Source organism: Sus scrofa, chromosome 6, assembly GCF_000003025.6.
Source record: "Sus scrofa isolate TJ Tabasco breed Duroc chromosome 6, Sscrofa11.1, whole genome shotgun sequence".
Classification (NCBI taxonomy): Eukaryota; Metazoa; Chordata; class Mammalia; order Artiodactyla; family Suidae; genus Sus; species Sus scrofa.
The window spans coordinates 111,381,411-111,396,670 of NC_010448.4; the positions used below are offsets into that span (position 1 = coordinate 111,381,411).

A 15,260-nucleotide genomic window follows, 5' to 3' on the forward strand; every position below is an offset into this window, starting at 1 on the left:
AAAGGGAATTGATGTGGCTACACTGATTTTAGGAAGTAATTCTGGAGGCAGAGCAGAGAATGGGTGTTCTGTGTGTATGTAGGGGGGAGTCAGAGGTTAGAACAGACTGGGTGGGCACGCCCAGTCTGGAAGCTACTGCAGTTGTTCAGGGAGAGCTGGTAAGATCATGACCTGGGAAAAGAGAGTGGGAAGGACAAGGAGGCCTTGATGGTGCAAGTGACTCTAGGGTTAAATACAATGAGGAACCTGGAAGAGCTCAGAAAAAGGGACAAGATTCGTTTTAATAAGACAAAGATCGTGTATTTGAATGTGATGAATTTTGTATGTGCACATGTTCAGCAAGTGAGCGAAACTTGCTCTTTGAGGGCTGGAATATGTTTCATTCACTTCAGGTGCAGCACAATGCAAAGCATTTATTTATTTGTTCATTCATTCATTCATCCATTTAACCCATATTGATGAAATGCCCATTCTGTACCAGGCTCAGGGCCTGGCATATAGTAGGAGTTCAACACTTGTTCGTTTAACTGAACTAAACTCTAAGGTAAAGGAAGCAGGGATAGTGGGGAGGAAAGATTGGTAAGCTAGGAGGAGAATAAGGTGGGGGATGGTCCTGGGAGCCAGTGTAGGAAGGAGCTTCATGAAATGGATGGTGAACAAGGCTGGATTCTGAGGAAAGAGAGAGAGGTGAGACCTGGAGTTCCCGCCATGGTGCAGTGGGTTAAGAATCTGACTGCAGTGGCTCGAGTTGCTGCAGGGTGCAAGTTCCATCCCCAGCCTGGTGCAGTGGGTTAAAGAATCTGGTGTTGCCACAGCTGTGCTGTAGGTCACAGCTGCAGCTTGGATTTGATCTCTGGCCTGGAACTTCCATATGCTGAGGGGGGCAGCCAAAAAAGGAAATAAAAAGGGGGGTGAGACCTAAGGAAAAGTCATCGGATTTGGTAACTGGGAGGATACTGGTGTCTTAGCCTGAACGCCATTGAAAAGCTTCTGAAAAACTTACTAGTGATTAGAAATTAAAGGGAAGTTAGGACCTGGTGACAGTGAATTGTACCTACTGTTTGCAAAAGTTTGGAAAAGAGAAGCAGGATGGGACTTGATTTCGAGGGCAAAAAAAGTCAAGGAAAAAGCTGTATTTATAAATCAAGGAAGGATGATGCTGAAGGCAAAAGAGAGATGGAAGGAGAGATGTGAACAGAGGTGATGATGCATAGATTCAGTACCTGAGAGGGAAGGGGCGGTGATAAAACCCTGAGGGGAAATGAGCCTAGAGGACACTTCTGGTTGAATGCAGATAAAAAGGGAAAACTGTGAAAAACAGGGAAATTTGAGGCTTAAAGGAGGACAATTGAGGGAGTTCAAATGGGGGTCATTTATCATCTTAGGGATGTAAATAACAATCTGGCAGTGGGCTGGTGGAGGCCTGTGAAATGTGAAAAAGAACTGGAAACTCAATAGGGGTCGGTAGAGACAGTGACGGGGTGCTCAGTGGACGCAGGTGAGGTGGAATCAGAAGGCAGGGGTGGGAGTTCCCATCATGGCTCAGTGGTTAACGAATCCGACTAGGAACCATGAGGTTGAGGGTTCAATCCCTGGCCTTGCTCAGTGGTTAAGGATCCGGCATTGCCGTGAGCTGTGGTGTGGGTTGCAGACACGGCTCAGATCCCTCCTTGCTGTGGCTCTGGCGTAGGCCGGTGGCTTCAGCTCCGATTCAACCCCTAGCCTGGGAACCTCCATATGCCGTGGGAGCGGCCCAAGAAATGGCAAAAAGACAAAAAGACAAAAAAATAAAAAAATAAAAAGAAGGCAGGGGCATAAGGCTATCTGATCTACTCAGGTACATGACTCAACAATACTCAGGGGTCAAGATGGGATCAAAAGCAAATTGGTGAGTGGAGTCACGTGCAGTTAAAAACTGGAAGGGAGGGTGTGGAGGCAGACGAAGGATGAATGAAAACCAGCATCTTGAAGTATGTCTGAGGAAATGGAGCAAGATTAGCAGGGGACTGAGTGAGGCTGTCAAGATCAAGAATTTGAAAGCCTTGAAGATAAAGACCAGATTCAGCAGAGGTGAGAGAGGACAGGAGAGGTGGAAAGTTTGGTGTACTCATCGGATTTAGTTCATTCTTTTTTTTCGCCCCAGAAAAAACGTGGAAGTAATGAAGTTGAACGTTTTCATGGATTAACCCAATAAATAACCTCCCTTTGTACATTTTGGTGCACACATACCCATAACTGTTTCCCAGTGATAATAACTTGTGGTTAGAGCAGAAAGAGCAGAAGAAAGCATTTCATCTGGATCTATGTGTTACCCTGAGAAGGGAGGGTCCTCATCTCAATCATGATGTTCTTTGAAGTTAATCTTTGGAAAGAGAATCTCAGTTTGAATGGTCCCTGAAGTTCTTCTGCTGACATATGCTAAGTTATAGCTGGTCCCACCCCCACTCCCCGCTTAAGTTTTTATGTCTTCTTTCCTTGGCTGTAGCAGGACTCAAAAGAGGTGCCTTTAACCAGAACACAAGACGCTGTCTTATTATTAGTTGTGGTGCCCTGAGTTTATGGACTTTGGGTAGGCCGAGGGGTACTGTTGATTCTAAATAAGCTGAGCATTTAAGGAGTGGTCCAGGTCGTAAGTCTCTTTTGACCTTGGGACAAAAGAGGTCAGACTTATGGCTGCCTATGCTGCCCATATCTAAAACCTATCCAGGAAAAAATAATACGGTAGCCCATGTTCTCAAGGTAAAGGATACAGTCTCTGTCCAGCAGCCATTAGATGGTGCTGCTTCACCAACACTGCCCACTCTGCTGGGTCACTTATATGAGTCCTTTTGCCTTTAATGTGGGTTCATATTATCCAATCATCTTGCTCTCTCTCTCTTTTTTTTTTTTTCTTTTGGCTGCACCCATGGCCTATGGAAGTTCTTGGGCCACGGACTGAATCCAAGCCATAGCTGCAACCTATGCCACAGCTGTAGCAATGCCAGAACCTTAACCTGCTGTACCACAGTGGGAACTCCGATGGTCATCTTTTTAAAGTTGGAAGTGGCTGAGATTTCTCTGTTATCTCTGTGAAATGTATTGGATTCTTTCTCTCTCTCTCTCTCTTTTTTTTTCTCTCTAGAATAGCTGACAACTGCTTTAAGGAAGCAGCAGGCTGGGAGTGTCTGCTCAGACTGAAACCAACCATTGATATTTGAGTAACACTTGCCATGTTACCAAGAATTTTCACATATCAGAGTTCCTAGAATCTATCAGGTCAGCCCTCAAAAAAAAAAAATTGTTGAATGAATAGAAGTTCTGTATGGAGAGAAAATTAACTAATGAGCACTGACATTTGATAATACAGAGAAAACACATCAAAGTTGGTTTATGAGAAGAGGTGATGTTTCTATAGACAGCATACACAGCTGGACAAATAGGACACATAATCAGGCTTAGTCTATTGTAGCAGTTATCTTGTTAGCAGAAAATTGAAACAATAACAACAACAACCTTTATATCAGAGTTCCTGCTGTGGGGCAGTGGGTTAAGAACCTGACTGCAGTGGCTCAGGTCATTTCAGAGATGCAGGTTTCATCTTTGGCCCAGCACAGTGGGTTAAAGGACACAGCATTGCTGAAGCTACGGCATAGGTCTCAGCTGCAGCTCAGATTCAATCCCTGGCCTGGGAACTTCCATATGATGTAGGCATAGGCATATAAAAACAAAACAAAACAAACAAAAGTTTATATTAAGAACAGACTGTCAAACTCTCCTTGTTTCCAAATGACTCCTTAATGAAAGATTAAAGATTCTGTTCTCCTTTACCTGTTGCTACATATGACATAGTACTTTGCAATGATTTTAGGAGCAGGTGGGGTCAAAAGCTATTAAAAGCAGTTTGTAAAGTTTCTCTTACCATTTTGGGGGATATTCTTATTTACCCATGAAATCCACAAACTCTAATTTAAATAAGCAATGCAACTTTCTGGGTATTTTGTGACCAGCTTCTAAAAACTCCTCCACGTGGTGTATTTTTGGGAAGGAAGTGCAGTCTTTGATATTATAACTCTCAATTCTGACCTTCACATGCTGAGCATTTTAACCTGACATGGTCACAACTCCAGGAACTACTGTCTTAGGCAGTCTTTCCTCTTGGAAATCCCAAGAAATTAAGTGTGCCCACAAATCCTTGTATCTTGGCCTTCTGCTTGGGATTGCTGACTCCATACAGGGAAACCAAATTGTCTAGGGTTCTTCAGGGTCCATCTTAAAAAAAAAAAAGACATGGAATGCTGGAAATTGTGGTTTCTACACAATGGGTTTAGGATTATTTTCACAAAATACCTATATTTTTAAATTAAAAAATACTCTTATCACAAAAAAAGAAGGTATATAATTTTACAAATTTTGAATTATGTCTATAAGTATTAGAAAGCATTGGAGTTCCCATTGTGGCTCAGCTGTAATGAACACGACTAGTACCCATTAGGACACAGATTCGATCCCTGGCCTTGATCAGTGGATTAAGGATCCAGTGTTGCTGTGAGCTGTGGTGTAGGTCGAAGATGTGGCTCAGACCTAGTGGCTGGGGTGTAGGCTAGTAGCTGTAGTTCCAATTCAACCCCTAGCCTGAGAACTTACACATGCCACGAGTGTGGTCCTAAAAAAGCAAAAAAACCTTTTTTTTAAAAAAAAAAAACATACACACAAAAAAGAGAAAGCATCCTTTGTCCTTTTTCCTGGTTTCATTCTCTATCAGAAGTGGTAACTGTTAAGTTTGGTGTGTATCCCTTCCAAATCTTTCCTATATTGTAACATTGCCTATAGTTCTATAAATCTCGAGGGTTTTTTTTCTCTGTCTTTGTAACACACAGACACACAACAATTTTCTTCTCTTTCCTTTTTATAAGCCCAAAATGGCTGTATAGTATTCCATTGCACAGACATGTCACAATTTATTTCACCGTTTTTCTATTGATAATAATTTTTGTAATATTCCCTTTTCTGCTATTACAAAGAACATCCAGATGCAGTTATCTTTGTATTGTATGGACTGCTTTAAATTGGTGATGCTGTACCTGTACATAAGAAAAATTGCATGGTAGTACCTAACATTTAATCCTTTATCAGTATTACGTAGTAGCTCACCTTTGTGGTTTTGATCAGAGGATAACTAACACATATTTAAAAACCTCCTATAGGGAGTTCTCATCGTGGCTCAGTGGTAATGCATCCAGCTAGGAACCATGAGGTTGCAGGTTTGATCCCCGGCCTCGCTCAGTGGGTTAAATATCCGGCATTGCCGAGAGCTGTGGTGTAGTTCGAGGACATGGCTCAGATCCTGCATTGCTGTGGCTGTGGTGTAGGGTGGCAGCTGTAGCTCTGATTGGACCCCTAACCTGGGAATCTCCATATGCTGGGGGTATGGCCCTAAAAAAAAAACCCAAAATAATAATAATAATACAAACCTCCTGTCAGTGGAGTGTGGTGATGGGGAGATGGTCCATACCTTCCCACTGTTTTACATTCTTCAGTGCTGTCACAGCTTTCACTGAAAGTATTACATAGTCATCACATCAAGGGAGCTATAACTCTTTTGTCTGTGGCCCCCTACTTCTTTTCTTCATATTTACCTTTTTAACACACTCACTTTCTTTGTAGAAAATGTGCCTTTTCCCCCTTTTATTTCCATGTCTTTTCTTTGTTTTTTCTTCCCCTCTCTCCCTCCCTCACCTTGAAAGCACAACTTTATCAGACAGGTTTCCCATTAGGAATGCTTCCATTGGAACTATGTATTCCACCCCCCCCCCCGAAATTCTGGGTTTAAAATAAAAATAAACAAGTGGCCAATACACTCTTTTTTTGTTTGTTTGTTTGCCTTTTTTAGAGCTGCTCCCACGGCATATGGAGGTTCCCAGGTTAGGAGTCTAATCGGAGCCACAGCCACTGGCCTACGCCAGAGCCACAGCAACACAGGATCTGAGCCACGTCTGCAACCTACACCACAGCTCACGGCAACACCAGATCCTTAACCCACTGATTGAGGCCAGGGATCGAACCCGCAACCTCGTGGTTCCTAGTCAGATTCGTTAACCCCTGAGCCACGACGGAAACTCCCAATATGCTCTTTCTCTACCATCTCCTTCTTAGTAAGGACCAGTGGTGTCCAGGGGCTACCCACTCTCAGCAGTGAGCTGTAGCATAGGCTGTTTCAGGATTTCCTTTTGGAACGCTGCTCAGACGAAGATAACCATTTCTGATGACAGGAAGTTGTGGAGATGCTGGAAATGAGCCTCTAAATGGTGTGGTTTCAAGGGGGCTCATCTTTCAGGGGGGATCTGTCTTAGAACTTAGGGGAAAGTAGTTTGACCAAGACGGTAAAGTTAAGGAAAATGGTTGCAGTTCTCATTGCTGGTTAAATAGAAGCAGAGGGACCACTGGTATGAAAAGAGAGGATGAATCCTGGAATGGGGGCAAGAAGTAAGGTTGTTTTACAGAATCCACACTTTAGCCAGTGTTTGTGAGGGCAAGGGTTAACGTGGATATCCCCAAGCACATCATAATAGCAATTTATTCTATTTACTGGCCAAAGTTATAGAATGATCAGTTATGTAACATAATTTTTTGATGTGTCACTAGTACATAAATGCGACTTAGGCAACAGATGTTAGAGCAACAAACCCACTTTTTCTTTGATGAGTAACTGATCAGATCACATGTGGCTGACATGCCCCAGTCACCTTCACTACAAGGTAACAAGGTTTGGTTCAGTTGTTTAATCATTGAAGGTGGCCAGTTAGGACTGGCGACTGGGAAATCAACTCGTAGTGGGGGCATTTTTCACTGTGACAGCCAGACAACCTCCGAACCATCTTCTAACAGTCTCTGACCCCCTATGTAGAAATAGTTGCGGATGCTCTGAATGATGCAGCAGAGTGAAGCATGTTGCCATGTTTTGTTTCTCGGCATCTAAGATATAACAGATTAAACTATAGCAATGATCCGTGTTCCCATCCTGTCTGTGGTTTGCCTTATTGTTCTGCAAGAAAAAGCTGCACACATGGAAAACCATATGCTCTATCACTTTCGACTTGTGATGTCTCATCTGGGAGTGGTTTGAGCCCCCTTCCCTCAACATTTCTTTGATGACTCCAAGATTAAAAGACCATATTCCATCTTATTTTATTGTATCTTTGGGGAGAGGCACGAAAACGGTAACTCTTAGCAGAAGAGGGAATTGTACGCCATCTGAGCTGGAAACAGATGCTAATGTTAACCTCTTGGCAAGATCCCTGGCAAGAATATACACAGTGTTTCTGTATCTTTCAAAGTGAGGATGCCCCTGACAATAAAAGACAGGCTAAACTGCCTCAATACAATCCCCCAAATACCATTTTCATGTGTAGTACAATAACATTCCTCTTCTTTGAGCAAAATACAACCTTGAGTGAGTTGCTCGGTCCAAAACAGACAGTTAAAGAAGGGGATCCTAAAAAATAGCCTACACAAATCCTACAGGCTTTATTTCAACTCAAAACCTACAATTAACACTTATTCACCAAACTTGTGAAGTAGATCAAACCTTGCCCGTAGATGCCAACCTTTAGTTGGGACCTGTTGAGTGTTCTTCCTTAGCTCTCATGCACAAGTGACACCCCTAGAGCATCATTTACAACATTCAACTTCAGTTTCTTTTCTCGCTTTCTTTCTTTTTGGCCACACCTGGGCATGTAGAAGTTCTTGGGCCACGGATCAAACCCACACCACAGCAGTGACCTGAGTCACAGCGGTGACAACTCCAGGTCTTTAACCTGCTGAGTCACCAGGGAACTTCCAGCTTCAGTTTCCTTTTTTTTCTTTTCTTCTTTTTTAAGGTCTGAATCCTCGGCATATGGAGGTTCCCAGGCTAGGGGTCCAGTCGGAGCTATCACTGTCAGCCTATGCCACAGCCACAGCAACACAGGAGCCGAGCTGCATCTGTGACCTACACCACAGCTCAGGGCAATGCCACATCCTTAACCCACTGAGTGGGGCCAGAGATCGAACCTGCTTCCTCATGTATACTAGTCAGATTCGTTTCCGCTGAGCCATGACAGGAACTTCCCAAGCTTCAGTTTCTTAAGTGAAGGGAGAACTTAAAGAAACTTACAAGGCAATCTGAGATCAGGATTCTTCTGTATTTTTATGATTACTCCATTCAATCCTTTACAGTTGTCTTGTTTATATTTAATACAAAAGCATTAAAAAAATTTTTTTTTTGGCTGCACCCACAACATATGGAAGTTCCTGGGCCAGGGATCAAATCTGAGCTGGAGCTACGATCTATTTCTCCCCCCTTCTGCCCCCAGCTGCGGCAACACTGGAGCCTTAACCTACTAACCTACTGCTCCACAGCAGAAACTACTACAAAAGCATGTCTTTTTTTTGTTGTTGGTCTTTTGTCCTTTTAGGGCCGCACCCACAGCATATGGAGGTTCCCAGGCTAGAGGCTGAATCAGAGCTGTAGCCACTGGCCTACACCAGAGCCATAGCCACCCTAGATAGGAGCCGCGTCTGTGACCTACACCACAGCTCATGGCAATGCCAGATCCTGAACCCATTGAGCGAGGCCAGGGATCGAACCATAACCTCGTGGTTCCTAGTCGGATTCATTTCCCCCATGCCACGACAGGAACCCTCCGTGTGCTTTTATTGTAGTAACATGCACAATAATTGCTCTTAGCTAATGCTAATGCTTTTTTGGGGGGGGGGTGGAGGGCCATACCTGTGCCTGTGCAAGTTCCTGGCCAGGGGATCGAACCCTCTCCACAGCAGTGACCCTCCCCACAGCAGAGACAATGCCAGATCCTTAACCCTCTGAGTCACCAGGGAACCCCTAATGCCTCTTACCTTTCAACAACTGCATTGTTTAAAACCTGGTCTTGTCTTCAGGAGTCCGGGCATCTTTATTCCAGTAAAGGAAATGTATAAATTTATGAAGTCTTTGTATTAAAACACTTCTGCGTGCAGGATATTTCAAACTCCTTTTAGTTAGTTTTTTCTTTCTTTCTCTCTTTCCTAAAAGACATATGCATTATAAACAATGGGAGATCTCTGTATTCAACAATAAAAGTAAGAAAGAAAACCTGAGTGTAATTTAATGTTGGAAATCAATACTCTATGTCCCTGAATTGAGAGGTGGAGATGAAGACTTTTATGGCCCCGGGTGGACTGGAAGATGCTGGTGCCTGTGTGCCTGCAAGCCTGCGGTCGGTCACAGAAGACGCAGTCACTATGCGTTTTCGTTGCCCCTAATATTTCACAGCTCTAGGCTACTGCCTGCTCTGCCTAATGCTAAGGCCACCTTGACTGGGAGCCCTCAGAACCTTCCCCCAGGGCCCCCTGCTCTTGTTCAACCCTTGACATCAGCCTTCAGAGTACATAATGCAATAAATCTGAAGGACAGAGGGAGGGCTGAGAAGATGCCGTGCACTCATCTGGCTAAACTCCTAACATCTGATGATTGTATTTGATTTTTAAGTCATTCTGAACTCTATCTGCCATTCTGCTTCCTTTTATCTTTTCTCAGCATCACAACCTTTACTACAAAGCTTATTTCAAGGGAAAATCTCTTAGAATTCAAATCACTGCTGCTTCATGATAGTCTGTTTGTTTGGGATGCTAGCTTACAAGAAGTCCTTTGAATGGTCGCTTTTAGCAAAATCAAAGTGACTCGAGGAGCAAAACTTTGATAACTGGATATGTGTTTTCTATCGCAGGGTGCCTCTTGCAACTGGATGGGATACATGTGAAAACTGAATCATTGGCGTGAAAAGGGCTGGGGCCTGTGTTCTAAATTGTTTGCAGAATTCTCAATTAGTCCCAGGAAGGCACTCAGAGAAAGTGGTCATTTTGTGAGATTTCAGAAGCAGCCTGGAGTCAGGGCTGTGATTCTAGAATATTTTCAAACTGGGGTGATGGATATTCTTTGTTGTCAGATGCCTCAGGCTATAGCCATATGACTGGCTTCTTTTCCTTAGGTCATTTTTTTTTTCCTTCCTTACTTTTGGAGGAATCTTTTTTATTTTTATTTTTTTGGCTATACCCAAGGCATATGGAAGTTCCTGGGGCCATAGATCCAACATGCGCTAACCCGACCTAAGCTGTTGCAGTGACAACACTGGATCCATAACCCATTGCACCATAAGGGATTTCCTAGAGCAATTCCTGAAGTGGTGGTGACTTTGGAGAGATTACTAGGAACTGTGCTGGAAGGGTGTAAGATCCCTCAATCCAGGGCGGGCTGGCACTGAGGATGCAGGACCTATTCCTTCTATCTGCAAGCCCTCTAGATCTGGTCCAGCTCTAATGCAGGTGTCTCCTCTTGCTTAGAGAAGGAATCTTTAGCACAAAACTATAGAATAACGTAGCTTTACCATTATTTCCATCAGAGTGAACAAATGACTGACAGTGACTTACAGCAAAAGTTACCAGATGTCCACTTGTCACCTGTCATAAAAACACCGAGGACTTACTAAGGCAAGGCATGGTGCATGTATTTTCCTTTAATCGTTACAAATATTTTTTTTATCATCCTCCTTCTACAAAGGAGGAAAATGAGGTTTAGAAAATAAGGGTGAAGCGGGGACTTAAATGTAGTTCTGTCCCATTTAAAAAATGGTGGTTTTTAACTAGGAATTATTTTGGGACTCTTTCAGAGTATCATTGCGAAGATTTATTCAGTATTATTCATTTCAAGTTATAGAAATGAAAGCACACAATATTCCATTTAACTTCTTCAGTGCCTGGAGAGGAGAGAAAAATGCAAAGTCAAAACCATTTGTTTATTGTATTCTTAGATCAAGTTCCACGCGGCCGAACTGATGTCATGCCTCTATCATCATCATGTATTTATTCAGCATAAGGAAAAGAATTAGTAGCTACTGTCTCACAGGTAAGAAAGAGAATGAGAATATTTTAGATTATACAGTAGACACCCAGATAAAGGAAGACTATTCTTATTTGTGAAATAACTGGCAGCTCATTGGTCATTGCAGACGTCAATCTCTGTGTGCTCATGGTGACCCCGCTTGGTGAAATTCCCAACCCCACCAAGTTTCCTCTGATCTGGTAAGTGGTCTCCATGGCCATCTGGGGCTTGCACAGCTTCTGTGGTCCAGCTTCTCCACGGGTTTGCTTTCTGAAGCACCCTCACAGCCCACATTGGTCCAGGCTGGCTAGCCCAAGAAACAAGAAAATTTTCTTTGCAAGTTATCTGCCCGGGTGTGGCCGGACATGAAGAATGACTCTGTATCTAATTGTATAACATTGTGATGAATGTTTTTAAACAAAAAATACCCTGAAGACAGAATTGCCAAGCTCCAAAAGCAATCCAGATGGATCTTCCGACCTCATTCTGCATCAACATTTCCTTTATGTTCTTGGAGAGAGCTGAAGAGATTTTTATATCCGTTCACATTTCAATCCTGGGACTAGGAAAGTTTCTCTCTTGTGCCTTAAAGAGCAACGTGTGCCACTATTAAACTTGAACTGTCTGGACAGCTGTGAGGATGGAAAAGAAATACCATGCTTGGAACGTTTTCATTTTGTTGTGGTATTGCTTATTGTGCAGCTGGTCTGAATTCTCTCTAAAAATATGTTGTGCAGCTGTTTCTCTGAGGCAGAACCTGAGGGCAAGTATCAACCCATCACCCCACACATCCTTTCTGATCTAGCAAGCCATTTTGTCCTTAACTTGCTGTAGCATAATCACAAAAGATTGCTGTTTATCAGAATCTTCTTTTGGTTACAGTGTATGGGTTTATTCCCGGAAGTTGCTGGAACACAGAATTCCATTCTAAAAGGCTTTCTACCCCCTCCCCCCATTTTCATAGTTGCCATGGCAACATTTGCTCTGATGACACCTTCAGGATTGTTACCACCATCACAGTTATTTCTTCTGATTACCATTGTGGCTTCTTGTCATCAGCATCGTCACTTTGACTGTCGGTTAGTCGCATTCCGATCCTTAACCTCTGGCCTCTGGGGAGCATCTTCTCAAAACAGTTGAAAAATGAAAAAAAAAAAAAAAAAAAACAAAAACCCAAAAACAAAACTGGATGTAAATTCCAATAGATTACCAGAAGTGCAATTATCCCCTGCAGGTTTATTTTTTTCTTTCCTTTTTTATTCCCACCAAGTCAATGTAATCCTTCCAGAATGTATGCATATAAATTTGTCATAACACCAAGGTATACGTGGTTGTTGCTCCTGCTTTTTGTTTTTAGAAGAGGAATGTATGGTGGATGTGATTATATATCCAAAGCTTTCTTTTTTTTTTTTTTTTCCTTTTTAGGGCTGCACCTATGGCATACGGAAGTTCCCAGATTAGGGGCTGAATCAAAGCTGCAGCTGCAGGCCAGGTCCAAGCCTCACTTTGACTTACACCACAGCTCACAGCAATGCCGGATCCTTAACCCACTGAGCAAGGCCAGGGATCAAACCCTCATCCTCATGGATACTAGTTGGATTCATTTCCACTGAGCCACATGGGGACTCATCATAATTATTCTTATTCCTTTAGGTTTGCTTTTTCTTATTCCCAGAATGAACTGAGTAATGAATACTTTGTATGTCTTCAACTAAGTGCCAATATTCTTCTTCTTCTTTTTTTTTTTTTTTTGTCTGTTTTTAGGGCTATACTCTGGCATATGGAGGTTCCCAGGCTAGGGGTCGAATCAGAACTGTAGCTGCCAGCCTATGCCACAGCCACAGCAACTTGGGATCCAAGCCGCATCTGCGAACTACACCACAGCTCATGGCAACGCCAGATGCTTAACCTACTGAGTGAGTCCAGGGATCGAGCCTGAGTCCTCATGGATACTAATCAGATTTGTTTCTGCTGAGCCACAGCAGGAATTCCTAAATGCCAATAGATCTGTTAGCTAAGTATTAATAGTTCAAATACTTTCATTAAGTTCAATGTTATGCCCTGGCTTCAACTGAGTGTTGATTTAAGAAATGGATACTTTTGAGGTCATCTGTGGAGCCACTGACAAAGATTTTATGCAGTGTAGCCGTCAGGAGTCCGGATTATGACTTTTTCTTTCTAGCTCTCACCACGGGCAACTTACCTCTTTGTGCCATTATTTTCTAAACTGTAATGCAGGAATAGTATTTTATCTTGCAGTGCTGTTATGATGATTAAATTATTGATATATAAAGAGTTTAAGAGAATGCCTGGCACAAAATAGACATTCAATATATGTTAGCTATTATTTTATGAGGACTGATAGGATAAATTATTCCTAGAATTTAGTCCAAAAACAAAAATAGTAACCCTTAAAGAGTTGGTATTTTTCCTTTTATATCATGACAGATTTAATATAGGCTATTACTTTTCCTCTTTTGACTTAATGGAAGAAATTTTAGATCTAAATTTAGTGTTTAAGTGCAGCAAATATCTCATCTCTGACTCAATGTATATAAGCACTATTTTATCTATAGCCTTTGTTATTTCTTATACTTATCCTGTGTACTTGGACATATTTTTATTTTTTTATTGAAATATAGGTGATGTTCAATATTGTGTTAATTTCTAGTGTACAGCAAAATAACTCAGTCATATATACATATATGTTCATATATATCTATATATGTGTACATCTCTATATATATATACTTTTTCAGATTCTTTCCCATTATGATTTATATAGTTTTCTATGCTATACAGTAGGATCTTATTGTTTATCTATTTTATATATAATAGTTTGTATCTGCTAATCCCATCCTCTTAATTTATCCCTTGCTGCCTTTTGCCCTTTGGTAACCCTAAGTTTCTTTGTTTTTGCTTTTGGGGGTGTCTTTTTTGGCCACACCTGTGGCATGTGGAAGTTTCTGGGCTAGGGATAATCCTGTGCCAGAGTAAGGGAATTCTGGGTAATTCTAAATTTGTTTTCTATGTCTGTGAGTCTGTTTCTGTTTTCTACATAAGTTCATTTGCATCATATTTTATTTGTATTTGTTTATTTATGGCCATACCTGCAGTATGCACAGGTGAGCCACAGCAATGACTATACTGAGTCCTTAACTGCTAGGCCACCAGGGAATGCCAGAGCAGAGCCATTCATGTCGCAAAGGCTGAAGGACTTTTTTTTGGTATCATATTTTAGATTCTATGTATAAGTGATATCATATGATATTTGCCTTTATGACTTGCTTCAGTTACTATGACAATCTCTAGGTCTATTCATGTTGCTGCAAATGGCTTTATTTCATTCTTTTTTATGGCTGAGTAGTATTCCACTGCATATATATGTCACGTCTTCTTTATCTATTCATCAGTCAGTGGACATTTAGATCATTTCTATGTATTGGCTATTGTAAATAGTGCTGTTATGAACATTGTGGTACATGTATCTTTTCAGAATCATGATCTTTTTTGAATTATGGTTTGTCTGGGCATGTACCCAGGAGTGGGATTGCTGGATCATAAGGTAGCTCTAGTTTTAATTTTTTATGGAAATCCATACTGTTTTCCATAGAGGCTGTACCAATTTGCATTCCCACTAACAATGTAGAAGGGTGCCCTTTTCTCCACACCCCCTCCAGCACTTATTATTTCTGTTTTTTTTTTTTTTTTTTTGTCTTTTGTCTTTTTAGGGCCACACCCGTGGCACATGGAGGTTCCCAGGCTAAGGGTGGAATCAGAGCTGTAGCTGCCGGGCTATGCCACAGCCGCAGCAACGCAGGATCCGAGCTGTGTCGGCAACCTATACCACAGGTCTCAGCAAAGCCAGATCCTTAACCCACTGATTGAAGTCAGGGATCGAACCCTCATACTCATGGATACTAGTGGAGTTCGTTAACCACTGAGCCATGATGGAACTGCTATTTGTGGTGTTTTTAATGGTGGCCATTCTGATTGGTACGAGGTGGTTCCTCACTGTAGCTTAATTTGCATTTCTCTGCTAGATACCTTTCTTAAAAATTGAAATTCATACCAAATCCTTTTGGGAAACCAATGGGGGTACAAATGATAAATTCATGTATTTCATAATAATAGGTTAGAAAGAAAAGGCATTTTAGGTGATGTTCATGTCAGATAAATTTTATGTGATCTGAAATTTCTCTGTAGCCCTCCTTTGTGACTAACTCAACTTCTCCACTCCTTTGTGAATAACCAAAAGCAAGTTCAATAATATTGTGGGAATTACTCAGTACAGAAATTCTAATATAATGTATTCCAAATACTTATAACTAGAAAATGCAAAATGATTGCTGGAAGTATTTGAAAAGTC

General features: G+C 41.8%; 1 long non-coding RNA gene across 1 annotated transcript in view; it reads left to right on the top strand.

Moving 5' to 3' along the window:
• The window catches only part of LOC110261186, a 35,482-nt gene extending 23,181 nt beyond the window's left edge, over positions 1-12,301 (top strand). Inside the window, exon 3 of the long non-coding RNA XR_002345074.1 lies at positions 10,821-12,301. This is a non-coding gene — a long non-coding RNA (uncharacterized LOC110261186). The remainder of the gene's footprint in view (positions 1-10,820) is intronic.